The 14670-nt window shown below is 43.7% G+C and overlaps 1 protein-coding gene across 5 annotated transcripts in view; it reads right to left on the bottom strand.

Moving 5' to 3' along the window:
- The window catches only part of SRGAP2 (SLIT-ROBO Rho GTPase activating protein 2), a 256272-nt gene that overhangs the window by 219303 nt on the left and 22299 nt on the right, over positions 1 to 14670 (bottom strand). The window contains exon 1 of one of the 5 annotated variants that reach the window (XM_019649657.1): positions 12270 to 12319. The exons of the other annotated variants lie outside the window; for them this stretch is intronic. The gene's annotated coding sequence lies outside the window, so the exon portion shown is untranslated. Of the gene's footprint in view, positions 1 to 12269; positions 12320 to 14670 lie in introns of those variants that run through there. 5 annotated transcript variants of the gene reach the window in all.

Here is a 14670-nt window from a genome sequence, read left to right as displayed (position 1 = left end):
CCTCTTGCTTCCATGGCTCTTACAGAAAGTTACCTTCGTTGGAATCTTTGGTGTCATGTAAATCATCGACAGTGGATGGGTGGGTGGGGGTGGTTCACACAAAAGAATTCAGTAACAAATATAAGCCAGCAAAAGTAAATGTGACACCGTCCAAACCAAGCTAGGCATACTATCATAATCCCTTGGAAATGTCTCCACCTGAAAGCTGTGTGACTCGTGAAACTCCGCACTCAGAGGGTAAGGTTTATGGGTCTACAGGGGCTCTTGGCAGCAACCTCCATGCTTTTCCTGACGTGGTTACCACTTCCATGAGGAAGCTGACAATAATTGTTTCCTCTCCCTTCTTCCTCCCCATCAGATGAAGATCGCTCCCTGGCAACTGTCTTTTCTAAGGAGGCTAACTTGCAACCGTGATGTAGTGTGACAACTAGAAAATGATGGGAACCTCACACTCAAAGCGTATAGTTACCATGAACGGGAACATGCTGTACACGAGGTTAACAGTTGTCTACAGCCAGTATTTTCCTACACGCATGTCACACAAACCTTAATCATAGTAGGAGAGAGGTAAAAGGAGACTCCGAGGTTCTTATGCACCACTCTTAAGGAGGAAAACAAATTCCTTTCCTCTTAGAGGGGTATACTGGCTATATCTTTTGAGGTGATGAATGGACTTGGTGTTCTGAGTAAGAAAGAAAGAAAGGAAATGAGATTTTTTTTTCCCATTTAGAGAAATGAGGAAGTAGAATGGTTTATATACAGGCCTGATCCCTTCTAGAGAGTCTGCTTGGAGGTAATGCCACAATTTCAGGACCTCCTTAAAGAAATCTCATCTCATACCAGGTTCTATAATAATTAAAGACACACCCTTTTAAAATGTTGACTTGTAGCTGTTATCAATGAGGCAATAAGCATATAGGGTGGGGGTTGGGTATATATTCCCTTACTACACCCAGTCTAAGTTCATAATCAAGTCATTCAGTAATAATGACCCTGACAACACAGGTCCAGGTTAATACCATCACCATCCTAATCCTGTGGGAAAATGCTACCTGGCAACACTCCTCCTTTCAATCATACCATCAGACAGGGAGCTGGGTGACTGGTCCAACTTCCAGACACTGATATATTCAAATCAATCAACAGTCACTGAGCAACTAGAAAGTGGTTGGCACTCCGTTATAGATATAATATACATCAGGCCTTTCTATTCCTGGTCTTTAACTTTCAAACGCAAATCAGGTTCAACCCCAATGTGAACGACAGAACAACAAATGAAAGAACACTTAAATTACTGAAGAAGATTTAATCCCGTCAGTCAAGATAGCCCTCTCTCTCAGAAGCTAAGCCAATGAATGAGAGGAACTGCCCCACCCATCTACCTGGAGATCCGGGTCACCCCAGAAGAGGCAGAGCAGGGGCAAGTCCACCTCTCCAGCCTTTATCTATTCTTTCTCTCCAGATCCCTTAGAAGAGAGGGGCTCCGCCCTCCTCCATCTCAGTCTGAGACAAAGTGTAAAATTTTCTACCAAAAGAGGAAGGTCCTCTAGCAGCTGTCATGAGTTTCCCCTGTGACTCGAAGCCTCTTGGCTCTAGCCTGAGGCAGCCGGAGTTCACATTCAAAAGCATCTTGTTTCCTGTGCTTCTCTAGGTTAGAGCCCCAGCTAAGAATAGCACCCCATTCATGCTGCTGCGTACACATCCTTTTCACTTGCTGTTTTCTCTTATATATGCATGAAACCCTGTTCTTGTACATTCGCCATGGTAAATGAAAATATTTTTAAATGGGCATAAAGCAGCGGTTTTATTCCCTGTCTAGTCTACTAAAAGGCACTGCTACGAGGAATCCCGCTCCAGAGCTGAATATTGCGGGAATGCTCGGGGCACAGGATCCCTCTCCAAAGCTCCAAATAGAGACTCATACTCAGAGATAGGAATCTGGTGGCAATATGTTTAGGATGCTCGGTACCTGCCCAGAACCTCACCTCTGTGCATGCCGAAACCTAATGAAGACCAGAAGGTGGTAAAATGGGTGTCCTTTTATTAGATTGAGCCATGTGAAATTACCTACAAAATGGCAATTTCATGTGATTTAACCTAACAGAATCCTAAAAAGCAAATTGGGCATTTTGCTAATGAGCAAGAATGCAAAATTCAGTTTCCCAAGTGGCTCCACCCCAAGACCATTTCCTATTAGTCTTCAGTAACTAAAACAATTTGCAGGAAGGTCAAAACCTGCGGAACACCTTGTAAGACAGGCCTGGCATTGGTAACAGACATTCTTTCACTCATTCGGTCCATATCCATTTCCACATCCATATTCATGCCCAGCCCTCAAGAACTCACAGAGGAACAAGCAAGCGAATAGACAAATACAACACAGCATGGAAACTACTCCTCTATAGACGAGTACAAAATCAGAACTCTGTATGTAGCTCAATTACAACATTTCTCACGCTGAATATGCCTGTTTTTTGGGGGGAGGGGGCCTCACCGATTACACGATGCACGGTTGACGGCAGGAACAGTGTTCTCTTTGTCTGTGAAGCCCTAGCATCCAGCACAGTTCTTACATAGTCAGCTCAATGATGTTTGCTGAGTGACTGAATGACTCTTAGAGGCTGAGTGGCCTCTCTGTAAAATGAGGTGAGTAAGCAGTGTTTTTGTTAAGAACCTGAAGGTTCTTATATTTTAGACCAGGCTACTAATTATAGCACTAGAAAGAGAATAGCAGACTCCTGATTGATTATAGAACTAAAAAGAAAAGCAGAAAAGGTGGGGGTGGGGCGCTACACTTTATAATCAAAATAAGTCTGAAAATACAGACTGAAATCTGCCCCTAGTTGGGAGTGTTAGCAGTATCTTTTTCTCTTAATTTAACATCTTTCGATTTCATTTGATTTTTCTTGCTTTACAAGACCATCAGAGCAAAGGAAGTGAAAGGGGTTTTGTGAACTAAAGCAAAAAGGACAAACCCAAACCAAACTACTATCCATTTGTCTTTTGGAAAGGAGTGTCCACTGGGGGTGGGGGAGGTGGGGGTATTATTCCCTCTGGGGGATGGGATGCCTTTTGTTGAGTTCAGAAAAAGCACACACACACCCAAAAAATCTAATTCATATGGGCACCAAAACAGGTAGTTAAATGTTGAATTAAAGGATCAAGATGAGGAAAGAGATTAGGCTGCTGCCAGGTGGTCAGAGTTGAAGGAGGTAAAACACAAACCACACACAATGTCTGTAAAACCCCTCCCAAATTAAAAAAAAAAAAATCACTCAAGTCACCTTTTAAACCTAAAGAGCAATTATTTCAAAAAGAAACAGCAGGTTGGAAGCTAGCCTCAGAAAAACTCATTTTTCAAAGTTGAATATTTTGATGTAGGCTTAAAAAGTCTTGCCCTCTGTTCAAATAATCAAGAGTTCTGGAAAAGGGCAGCACGCATCTCTTCCTGACATAAAATCTTTTATCTATAGGTTACCTTCTAAAGGGGGAAGACTGGCCCGAGCACATTACTGCTTGGAAATAGAGGAAGTCTTTAGCCTAATGAATTGATCTCATCAATTTAACTGCACATTTGATCTCAAGACCCTTTGTGCGCCTGATAACCAAGGGGAGGCCCTTAAGTGAGGCTGTCCCCAGGGGGGCTCACTCCATCACAGCCATCAGCAGACAGGAAAGGGCCACTGGGGAGATTCTTATTTTATTATGTAAATCACAGGAAGCCACATTTAGCTCCTCTCCTCCCTGCTCCCTATTTCTACCCAGTGGCTACCAGCAGAGGAGGAGGAGGAGGAAGTCTGTCAGCATAAATGAAAAGGACAGGGCTGGCTGCTCCTGTTTGACAGGAGGGTCCTCTACAAGCACCTAACTGAATGCTCACAGTTACGTTTTTCTCTCAAAACCATTTCAGGCCATTTCCCAAAGAATGCAAGAGGCAACATAAATGGAAAAGGGTTGATTGAGGTCAAGTTCAGAAGCCCTGTGGGAAAAGCACAGACTCTAAATCAGACTTTGGAACCTGGATCTCAGTTCCTAAGATTTATGTGACCTTGGGCATGCTGCTTAATTTCTCTGAGCCTTCGGTTCCTCTCAGTAACATGCGGATAATCCTATCTACCTTACCAGGCTCTTGTGAGGATCATGGTTTGGGGAAGTTTCTATGGCCAGTGGGTTTGTGAAGGCGGTATGACTTCATTCTGTCTCAGGGAAGCAGAAGCTGGATATGAAACTGAAGAAGGGTGACATCCAGCTATGGCCTAGGCGTGAACAAGTGATACACACATAGACCCATTTATTCAGAAAGAGCTGTCTGGCGCCAACTCTGCATACAGCGCTGCCCTAAGTGTGTAAGTATACACACACATATATATAATCAGTAAGACACAGTCATAGACACATAAGTCTGCTTGCATGCATGGCGAGGATGCTGGCTTTGCAAGGAGCCACCCTTGAGTTTAATGGCAAATGGAGGGTCCTTCCACCATGATGGGCACAGCCCATTTCCACAGACAAGACTCACATCACTGCAAAATTCTCTCCCTACTCTATAGATTCCTGAGTTGGCGAACTTTATGCAGCTCAGACTAAAACCCTAAGATTGCCAAGACCTGTTACTGTCTTTCTTCTCCTGGAATATAAAGTAATCCAAGAAGGATCCAGAGAACTCATTCTAACATGAAATAAACCTTCCTAAAAAAATAAAATCACCCTCCTCAATGAAAACCTACACTCTTGTCAAAACATCTGTCAAAAACTGTAACTGCAGCAGACAAGTAGAAAAAATGGCCACACAGCAGCATAAAACCCCTTTGGCTAAAAAGGATACCAAGGATCCTTTCATTTAACTTACAGGCCAGGATGTCTTTATATTAATTTAAAGCCAACCACAAAATCAGCTACTGCTTTTCTTTTGAGAACGGGGACTAGGGTAGGTGACCTCCAAATGCTGTCTCCTTCCAAACTACAAAAAAGTCTGACATTCAGACTTAACCTTGCAAAGAAATTCTGTTTGCCAGCCCGTGGGTGTTTTTGTTTGTTTGTTGCTCTTGTTGCTGTTCTCAGCCTCCTGACCAAGAGGCCCAAAGACTGGCACTATTTTAGATTCATTTCTATCTGGGAATGTAGCTCTAAAAATTAGGTTTGTGGTATCTGCTGAGTCCCGAAAGTATGGAAGGACGTTAAGACCATAACTCACTCTCTCTCTCTCTCTCTCTCTCTCTCTCTCTCTCTCTCTCTCTCTCTTAAATTAAGCTCAAACCAATCTCAAGCCAATACCTAGGAAAATTACCTCCATTATCACAGCTCCAAAATGGAGCCTTTACACGCTCTGCCCAGTTCCCAGCCCTGGCCCCTGGGAGACCCACGCCGCTGTTTGTATTGGCACCTACAAGCAACTTGTTCACACAGATCTAGGCTACCAGAGCAGGAGGAGCTCAGAAGGGCCCTCCCACAAATGAGAGGCCAGGAGCAAAGCGACAGGCAGGATCCAATGTCCCACAGTAGCTTGTTTTCACTGCCACTTTGGCCTTACCTTACCACCTGCCAGAACCTGTTCAAACACTGAGCAACGCCCAGCCACAAGGATCCTTTTCATTTTCTGGAGTCAAAAGAGTGCCTACCCTGGTTCCCAGAAAGCCAAATGCAAGTATCAGTTTCGTCCTCTAGGCATTCTCTTCAGATTCGGGGGCTCCTTTCACCACCTCCCCCAGAGGGACCCACAACCCCTAAAATAAAAAGCAGCACTCTGAAAAAAAAACAAAAACGTACTCATTACTCAACTCCTTCCGTAAAGATCAGGCCTCCTCCCATACCTTTGCTATCCCCCCAACTGTCCTCCTCTATTAAGTATGAGTAGTAATAACACAACAGCTTTGTTGTATCTTCTTTTAGGGTTATGGAGGTTGACTGAGATAACATACACTTAGCATAGGACCTGGCACCTAGTAAGTACTCGGTAAATATTAGTTATTATTGGGAAAGCACCTCCCTAAAAGACATGCCATTCTAACCCAAGTGTAAACGCTCCAGTCAATTTTCAGTTTTTCATGCAAACAGAAGAAACTAGTACAACAAAAAAATCCTAAACAATGGGTATTATAAAGGTTTTTACTTGGATTCTGATTACATTATGTGCAGTGATACACACATAGACCCATTTATTCAGAAAGAGCTGTCTGGCGCCAACTCTGCGTACAGCGCTGCCCTAAGTGTGTAAGTATACACACACATATATATAATCAGTAAGACACAGTCATAGACACATAAGTCTAATTAACACTTGTGAGCACCTACTATGGGCCAGGCACTGTATTAGGCACTAGAGATCACAGATAAATAAGACATGGGCCCTGTCCTCCCAAAGTCTAATAGAGGAATTATGATTACAGGTGCTAAGGTAAAATTCTCTATGGCAAGCAGTGGATGCAAAAAGAACTGTACACAGACGATGCTCTTAACCAACCTGCCAGCTTACCTGACATTCTTCATCTACTCTCTCCACTACACTGACTGGGTTATTGGTAGTCCCTTTTCTTCTGTATCTATCTATCTGTTCCCTTCCACTCCCATCAGCCAGACTGGGTGCTTCCCCAGGGTCAGTAGTATGTTGATAATAGGTATACATAGCATTTTAATTACATCTTAAATTATTAAATAAACTGATTAAATATGAGCGCAAAAATGAGGTACTTCTATGAAAAAATAAGTTGAATGCTTTGGAAAGACTTGATGGCAAGCTGCTAAAACAAACTGCTGATGAATTAGGTATGGGCAAGATAATGGTAAAAACTGTAGTGGTGGGGCTAAAAAATGTGGAAATATGCATTTTATTTCACAAATGTATGTAAGAACTCATTGCACTTAAAGAAACTGAAACTGAAAATCACAGATGATGTGTTATGGGTGTGGTTTATGAAAGAACGTCAACAGAGCTCCACTCTGAAGAGTCACACTCTAAGAAAAAACCCTGGCCCATATCAAAAGACTTGTGAATATATGTACATTTACACATTTTTTAAGTCAAAATAAAATGCTTAGGGACTGCATCATTTTTTTATTTTTTATTTTTTTTAAGATTCTCTGCTTTAACTGACTTTTGGGATTAACGGACCAACTACTGGTTCAATTGCCCCAGATAAGAAGATGTCCCCACTATATCTGTCTGTTTCTCCTAGGCTGATAGCAAAATGAGTTTATAGTCCCTTGGTCTAATCTAACTAGATAGCAGAGAAAGTTGGCCTGGGATTTTAAAAAAACAGACCTGTTAAATACCTCTCCAACAGACAAAGTGTAGGTGGAATACTGAATTTTAGCCATATTTGCAGAGACTGAGATGCTAATTCTTGTAAGCCTGAGCTGCGCACTGACTACTCAGAGCCTGAAGCATGGACCAAGAGATGAGGAATGCGCCACATGCCACCTCAGCTTTGGTCACAGGTCTGGACAGCCTATGAGTCGATTCAAGCATCTGATGTTCCAACCTGGCATATGATGCCATCTCTGCAAGGAGAAGACGTCTCGGGTGATGTTTTATTGAGAAAAGGCACAAAAGTACCGACTATCAAGAAGAAAGATCCCTTCCCAAGATCCCTATCTTGATAATCTAACACGTGTCTGTTTATTTGCATAGACACTGGATTTCTGTACCACATAACAAGGCACTGGAACTGAACCGACATCATTAGCTTCCCACTAGAGCTTCATGCCATCAAGATGCAATCTGTCAAGGGAGGCAGCACAGGGCCTCATGTCATGAGAAGTCTGCAGCAGCAGCAGAAAGCCAAGTGAAGAGGCAGGCTTTGGCAGAATTTCAGTCATCTGACAATATTCTTAAAAGAGATATTTAACATATAGAAGATCCCACGGATGGAGGAGAGAAAAAAATACCAACCTTTTTTTTTTTTTTCCTTTAAAGACGAGGCATTGGTATGAGAGCAGGGAAAAGAACTGGAGAAACTTTTGCATATTGAGAGCTGAGTTTATTTTTACTCTCTCTGCCAACAGAGGCAAGATAATTCTATAAGCATCATTTAACTTTCTCACTAGAAACAAAATAGAGTAAGGCAGTTAATGCCTTGCATTCTACAGCTCTAATTCCAACTCCAGGATCGCTTGTTTTTCCCTAGAAAATTAAATTGATTCTCACAGAATGGCACCCAAATGTGTGCTTTCAAAGGCAGATTCCAAAACTGATGGGATCCTTAATGAGAGGATGAGGAGCTATTTTCCATTTCAATTTGAAGTCAGGAAATCTGTGGGTCTCATTTTATGCACTTGGGGTCGGCTTCGATGACCTCAAGGATCCCTGTCTTTCCAAAGGAATAAAAGGAAATGAGTTTCAATTACAGCTGTCGAATTTTAAATCAGGTATCCGCAAGAAATTCCTACTTTGAGAGCTGTCAATCAGTGAACAGGTTTCAAAATAGGTTGTGGAATCTTCTTCCCTGGAGACAGTTAAAAATAGGCCAGGCAGCCATCTGTCTTGGTAGGGTGCAGCCCCTCCAAGAGGGGGGGGTGGCAGAACGAAACCCTTCTTCCCTCCGGGGGAAATGAGAAGTGATGAGGCTGATGAAGGAAAAAGGAAGGTGGCGTCAGGGCCACTGGGCCCAGGTAAAGCTGTGGGCTTGACAGCTGAGACTTCCTGTGGAAAGGGAAGAGCTGCAAAAGGGAAAACACGAGGGGAAACAGACAGGAAGTAACCACACAGCGCTGAGGTCTCTGGGGAAAACTGAGCCAATCTGGTTCCCAGATGCTAGTCTTGGGGGCTGGATGCTCAGCCAGATTCTTGTGGGGGGTATTATTCCCCTCCCTCGTTCCCACCCAACTGTCTACATGAAGCCCAAGTGGAAGATGGGAATGGCCAAACGAATCCATGATCTCCCCAGGTGACCAGCAGGATCGCCAAAAAATTTTCCTTTAAAATACACTCTGTTTGTTTGTTGTCTTTGCCGCTCTCTTGGGCAATCTGTAATCCTACCCACTTCCTGCATTTCTTTCATTGCTATAGAAAGCTCTCTTGGAGCATGAAAAGGAACAAAACCTATGTGGACCTTTAGACACCTAATTCCAATGGGAAATTCAAGAGAAGCATTGCTAAAGCCTGTAACCTCTGCAAAACTGTATTTGTCCCTTTCTCTGTAGACGTGAGCAGCCCTTTGACCCCATCTCTGTGCAGTCACCTCAAATGTCACACTTGGGGCTCTCAACTAAGTCTTTGTTCCTAACGCTGTGTCTGCCTACAGCACACTGGAGCCAGCCACGTGGCACTGTGATGTGGGCCTTTGGGTACCCAGCTTTGATGGTAGACAAAACACAGAAAGCCCTCTGTGTTCTAAGCCCCTGTAGTGCACGAGGCCCCCACGGGGGAAAGAGGGTAGCCAGGTCAAAGAGTCAACACCAGGGACTCACGGAATTGAGGTAGGCAGCCGACTAAAGATGGAGGTGAGAGATGGCCACCAGCTGTTGAGAGCCAGACATTAGGAAACACAAGGCTACACTAGTGCCTGAGGCTCAATTCTTTTAAAAAGAATTTTTTTTCTGGCTGGGGCTGCCAGCTAAGGAGAAACCTGAAGCTCAAGCATGCAGCCTGGTGATTTTTTTCCCCCTTCAGCAAAGCCAGAGAAATTTGCAAAGATAACTAGAAGAAAATCAATACTGCAGGGCCCCAGATTTAAGAAGAGCCTTTTGCAGAGGAGAAATCTGAGTCTGTTCTGTCCTTGCAGCTGTCCTAGGTCAGATGAGATGCAGCTCTTACCTTAACAGAAGGTACCAGACTTATTAAGAACAAGGAGATATTGGATATCAAGGGGCCCTGTAAACTCACATTAGCTCAAAACAAATGAAAGAAAGGAATTATCATCATTGCTAGTAGCATACGGGCTGTCCCCAAATTGGGTGTCTAAATGACAGCAATGTCACCTAGAAAAATAGAGACCGCATTCTGGGTCATTTCCTGTGGCCACTCTTGAGGACTCGGCTAGGGCATCACCTTCTATTTTGCTGGTCTGGGGGGCAAAGCCAGCTATGAAAGGGGGCAGGCCTTTGCTGGGTGCCACACAGCAACTCCAAGGAGCAGTTATGGCCCAGCACCTGGCCAGACACCTGGACCCTCTGGAATGTGCCAAACATTCTGGTCAGATTTTGACTGGTCAGACAGGACTTGGGAATCGCATATTGTGAAGTATCTCTCCTCAGAACCTAACTCAGGTGCAAAGGGAAGATTCTATCCAGGACCCCATCCTACACAGCTATGAAACTCAGAGTTTGCTCATTTTTCAGAGCTGGGATCTTCACCGCCTTTGGGACTCATTCCTCAGATATGGAATTTGGACTCCTGAAGGCCTTAGGGAGCTGCAACTAAGCAGCAGAGAGCTGGTTTCCAAGGAGGAGAATAAGCAGTCGCTACAGGAGTAGGGCATCCTCTCGAGGTCAGCTCCTCCACCAGCCCCATCACCTCCTCCTTCCCCATGCAGACTACAGGGAAGCCAGTTCAGATAGGCGAGTGGGTGTCCTGTTTTTCAAGCTCTCCGAGGAAGGAGAACCCACATTATCTTTCTATAGCCTGGAGCTGGTAAAAGAAGGGAAGGAAGGAACTAACAATGGAATAACCAACCCACTAGCTTCCCATTCACGCTCATAACTCAACATGATGGTGCTGGCTGGCCGCCAGCCAGTATTCGCCCCAGAAGGATACAGCTGAAAAGGCTCTCTGAGTGTGGATAGTGAAAAGAGCATTGGATGAGACATCAAAAGATTTGGGGCAGGGGAGAGATGCATTAATGCAAAGAGCATGAGGGGACTTTTTGGGGTATAGAATAGTCAATATATCGATTAAGCTTGTGGTGACACAAGAGGGTACACTTGTCAAAACTCTGAACTATACGTTTAAAATGGGTACATTTTATAGTACATCAATTACACCTCAGTCAAGTTGTTTTCCAAAGGAAAAAAATCTGCATTCTAAATTCTGATTCTGCCCTTAGTAACTGTGTGACCTTGGACAAGTCACTTAGCCTCTCTAATGACTCATTTTTCCCATCTGTCAAACGGAGTTAATAATTTCCACCCGCTTCCCTCGTAGGGTTTTTAAAATCATATGAGATCATATACGTGCACTCATTTCACAAAGCACAAAATGCTAAACAAATATGAGGTAACTGCAATTATGTTTGTTCCACAACTGTAATTTCTCCTGATGATCTTAAGGCGTGGAGGGAAATTCTATTTTATTTAATTGTTGACGGTTCAAAAATCTTTTCTCTGGAAAACCTTGACCTGAGTGTTCCCTCCGCTTCCTCCAGACTATCTGCTTGCCCACTTCCTCAGTATGTAAATGTCACTTGCTGTCCACGTGCAGGCCCTTCTGGCTCCCACAGATAAGCACCCCAACATGGAGCACAGCCACTGAGCACTGACGCCGAGGCAGCACACAGACACCACAGCAGATACCATGAAACTGTGGACGCTTCCCTTTCTGGGGAAATCGGTGAGTTGGCGTTTTACATGTTGCCACAGAGAGCTCTTTCTGGGAGAGGAAAAGGAAAGAAAATGCAGGATCTCCTCAAAGAAGGACAAAAGCAGAAAAACCATGACAGCCTGGGCAGTTAGGCACAAACCTACTCAGCTAAAATTAGCAAAAAGGGACTGAGACGATCTAATCCAACACCTTCGTTTTAAAAATTAGGAAACTACGTCTCTGAGAGGGCAAAAGTTCAAGGCTAAGCAAAATTGTTAAGGAGGTTCAGCGGCAAGGGCTTCAGCTGTCCAGCTCAAGCCCCATATATAACCCACGGTCGCTTTGCCCCGGACGCTCTCCTTCCCTCAACTGGCATCTAGTAGTCTGAGGCCCTTACCGAAACCTCTTACAGGAAACAAATGGAATCTCACATTGAAGGATAAAGAAACAAACCACTCTTGAGTAAGGTGAGAGAAGAGACCATTTTAAACAAGTACAGCTAATCGTGGAAGAGAGGGCTTCAGCCCATCCCCCCACAGGGGACTTGGACAACAGCCCTAACATCACACCCAATAGCTAGCTGGTCTTCTACCCAGCCTTAGGCAAACAGAGAACTACAGCTTGACCTCCTTCCAGATAAGTTCAAGTGGGCTTACAAAGAAGTTCAAGTGGGTCTGCAGAGCTGTGGTTCTTATCTGCAAGCTTGCCCTCCTTATCATCCTGTAGGGGCTGTGCTGTCAGTGGCAACACTGTCCTTTGGAAAGGTGCGTTCGACATCTTGCATCAGCAGGAATCAGAGCTCTACATAGATTCCTACCTCTCTTCCTCGCAAATGCTCCTTTTAAATTCGTATCTTTAAAATCCCGTTCATTCTGGTTTCACCTGATGGAAAGAGAAAACGTGTTGCATTCATCTACTATTTACCTAGTCAAAGCCACCATCATCTCTCACTTGATGACTGGGACCCTTCCTTCCACTTTTGACCTGCTAACACCTAGTTTCCACACAGCAAGCAGCATGATCCCTAAAAAAACCACAAATCAGCGGTGTTACTCCCCTGCTTACTGCTCTCCAGAGGCTTCCCACAGCATTGAGAATCAAATGCAGGTCCTAACCGTGCTCTCCAGGCTTGTGTGGTCTGACCCTACCTGGTGCTTACTCCACTCACTTGGTCCGTATTCCTCTCTCACTTGCTCTCTACCTTCTGGTCACAAAGGCTTTCTCTCTATTCCTCAAAAATACATGACTCCATCCTCCTTCAGGCCTTGCCATCTGCTGCTCCCTCTGCCCCCAGGCCTTCCTTTGGAAGGCTCCTCCTCATCACAGCATCAGCTCAGATGTCATCTCCCAGAAGCCTTCCCTGGCCACGTGCGTTAAGCAAGCCCACCCTACCCCTGCCAGCCACTCTGGAGCACACCACCTCATTTCTATTTCCTTCACAGCTTGACTACCTCAAATTACCCTATTAATTGATCCATTTATTTGTTTATTGTGCATTTCTCCCAATAAGATCACCACTCCATGAAAGCAGCGAGTTGCTTTGTCTTGTTCATAACTCTATCTCTAGTACCAGACCAGAGCCTGATGCATAGAGGACATGCATCACTACATGCTGAGTGAATGAATGAATGAATGAATGATTTTTTTAAAAAATAAATCGAATTGAATGTCTTTAAAGACAAGGTAAGGTGCTCTGATAGGCCACAGAGACAGTGTCCTGGGTCACAGCTGTAGTCACAAGAAACACCAACATTGGCACACACTTTAGCAACAAGGAAATATATTTATAGGATGCTGAGGTGAGATCAAGTGCCTCTATCAGACATTTCCATAATTAATCATCAGCATTCATAGACTCAGATACCTATAATATTAACTCTACTATCGATCTGAAGGAAACCTATTCATTTAAACTGACAAAAACATGCTGTCATTTTCATTTCCATTACAAAGCATGCCAATGTAACAGAAACATTTTGATTGATTGAACATCTTTCTCTCAATCCAAGTAGTGACTGATCAGCTTACGAAGAGACAAATAATTCAACAACTCAAGTCAAAAGCAGAAAAGTCTTTTTTTTCCTTTCTTTCTTTCTTTCTCTCTTTAACTTCAGAGGCATACATGTGTATTTAAAATACAGAAAATTACTAATCCTTAAAATTCTCTTTTAGGAGACACTAAACTGACACTGTCACCTATTTTGTTTGGAATAGGGTAAGCTGTATATACATGTGTAGATGTGCATGTGTATATACAAATGTGTACTTATGCATGTATGTACGTATCTATCTATAAATTGGGCGGCAAGTAACTAGAACAGCTCCGACCGCAGCTGCAGCTGCCTGTGGAACACTGACTCCATGGCCCAGTAAGTGATGCATTTCATCTCCTTCAAACCTTAATTCCCGCCCCCACAGAGAATAAATAACAGAACTAAAAGCCCTTTGAGTCTCTGAGAGAAAGAAGCTATAGAAATTGTGAAAGAAGGGGAAAAAAGAGAAATACAAATACAGCCTCTGAATGGGGGGGAAAAAAGTCACATAAAAACAGAGGCAAAGTGTTAATTGCTGAAGAGTCTTTCAGGTTGAAGAGAGCCATCCTTGCCGATCCTTCTGTCTCCTGCAGCCATCCAGGGCTTCTTTTCAAGGATCGCCAGTGATCATCTCTCCCAATGCAATCACTCTGTTTATTCAGCGGCTTTTTGACAGCCAAAATGCTAGGAGCCACTCAGGTGCTCAGGTGTGGCCCAACCAAACAGGCCTGCACAGGTTCCCACCCCACCCAGGTGTCAGCTTGGTAGAAAATGAAAATGGGTAAAAGAGTTTTAATGAGTTGTTAATGGTTTAAGTATTCGCAGTGATATGCTTGCAAGATAAGACAAAAGGGATCTAAGAGCAGTGAAACCAAATCAAAATGAGAACACATTCAACAATGAGGAATGCAATTACACAATTTAGGAAACTTTCAAAATACAACTAAGACGGGAAGATCCTATGGTCCAGTCTTCTGCCTCCTCTCAAAAGCACCCCCATACCCTTTCTAAAAAAAGTATTCTATTCTCTTCTTTAAACTCTCCTGAGCAGAGTAGTCAACAGTCTTTCTTCCTAGTTTTATACTATTGCTCTACCAACACCTGGATTCTGCCTAATGTCAACCCTCCCTTCTCAACTGCTTCCTGAGGACAGGATTAAACTTGAGTTGTTTCCTGTCAAGTACA

Source organism: Hipposideros armiger, unplaced genomic scaffold (genome assembly GCF_001890085.2).
Source record: "Hipposideros armiger isolate ML-2016 unplaced genomic scaffold, ASM189008v1 scaffold_134, whole genome shotgun sequence".
In the NCBI taxonomy this organism is placed as follows: domain Eukaryota; kingdom Metazoa; phylum Chordata; class Mammalia; order Chiroptera; family Hipposideridae; genus Hipposideros; species Hipposideros armiger.
This window is presented reverse-complemented; position numbering and strand designations above follow the sequence as displayed.